The sequence below is a fragment of the Vombatus ursinus genome, unplaced genomic scaffold, assembly GCF_900497805.2.
Source record: "Vombatus ursinus unplaced genomic scaffold, bare-nosed wombat genome assembly UNPS02007612.1, whole genome shotgun sequence".
NCBI classification, from domain to species: domain Eukaryota; kingdom Metazoa; phylum Chordata; class Mammalia; order Diprotodontia; family Vombatidae; genus Vombatus; species Vombatus ursinus.
This window is the reverse complement of record NW_020947390.1, coordinates 9,764,332-9,765,984: the sequence shown is the minus strand read 5'-3', so window position 1 is coordinate 9,765,984 and position 1,653 is coordinate 9,764,332. Positions and strand designations below refer to the sequence as shown.

Genomic DNA, 1,653 nt, shown 5'->3' with positions numbered 1-1,653 from the left:
GGCTCCTAGGATTTGGAGAGAACAAAAAGACCATTCAAAAGATTTCTTTTGGCTAAACATTTATCAGGCATTACTTCCAAGTTTATACATTCTCTACAATATCCAAACTTGCCATATCTAAAAGGCCCATTTTACACAAAGAAAATGATTTGAATTGTCATGATGAGGTTTAGCATTACAAAGTAAGAAGCCAGAAAGGTGATGATTCACCTTTGAATTAGCCTTTGTTCTCAAATCCTAATTTAATAACTCAAACAGATTTAAATAACATTCTTTATGAGCTTAATGACTTATACAAAGGGCCGGCTAATGTTTAAAATTTTTTTTTCAATTAATAAAAATCATTTTCGCTCTCCCTTTCCTCCTCCCTTAGGAAAAAACTCAGAAAACCCTAAATATTTTAACAGATAATCAAGCAAAATAAATTCTTGCATCAGCTATGTGCAAAAAATATATGTGTCTCAAATTTTACCCTGAGTCCATTTGAGTACCAGGCTTTATCATCAGCCTCTGATATCCTAGTTGGTCATTATATTGGTCAGAGACCTCAAATTTTTCAAAGTTATTTGTCTTTATGATGCTGTTGTTATTATATAAATTATTCTGCCAGTTCTGCTCACTTTACTTTGCATCAGTTCATCTAATTCTTCCCAGGTTTCTTTGAACTTATCCTTTCATAATTTCTTATACCATAATTTGTTTAGTTATCCCCCAATTGGTGGATACCCTCTTAATTTCTAGTTCTTTCCCACCACAAAAGAGCTATTATCGGCTCTCCCTCCCTTACCAATATGGTGGTATGTATCACGGTGATTGCCAAAGAGAATTACCTGCTCTACATCTGAAGCATCCCTGCAGAGCATGAGCTGAATTTCCATTACACAGTGCATACATCTCTTGATGTTGTCGATGAGAAGATCTCTGCAATGGGAAAGGCCCTTGTGGATCAGAAGGGGCTCTACCTTGGACTCCTGTACCTTACCGAAGACTACAAAGTATATGGCTATATGATGAATTCCAAGGTGAAGTTTGTTATGGTGGTGGATTCCTCCAACACAGCACTTTTAAGACAACAAGATCTGCAATATATTTTGAAAGCTCCATAATTACTGCACAGATGTCACGTGCAACCCTTTCTATAACTCAGGAGAACCGAATTCATTCTAGGACCTTTGATAACATGGTGATTTCCATGATGGTGCAGGTTTGTTGAGAGAGAGTACAGTTTACAGTTTATTTCTGAAAAATACTGTTTTGTACAGAACTGTACCATGCAGATGTGTGTATATATTGCCTCCTCTTATGTATAACATGAAAGCTGTTCTCTTTGGATGTCCAAAAACTCTTGTATAAAGCGAAAGACTATATAAAGCTTACTTCAATAAAAAGTTGAATCAGAAAAAGAGAGCTGTTATTAATATTTTGTACATATGAAGCCTTTTTAAAAATATGTTTAAGGTATAGGAGGAGGAGTAGTAGTAGTACTAGTAGTAGTAGTAGTAGCAGTAGTGCTGCCTCAAAAGGTATGCAAAGTTTAGTGATTTGGAAGGTGTAGTACCAAATTATTTTCAAGAAAGGCTGGATTAGTTCAAAGCTCCACCAACTATTTATTAATGTCTGTCTAGACTTTTTGCTTCTAGACTAAAAGGATGA

At 35.4% G+C, this 1,653-nt stretch overlaps 1 pseudogene; it reads left to right on the top strand.

Moving 5' to 3' along the window:
• The first annotated feature begins 791 nt into the window (after positions 1–791).
• Positions 792–1,213, top strand: LOC114033866 (annotated as a pseudogene).
• Positions 1,214–1,653: the final 440 nt, after the last annotated feature.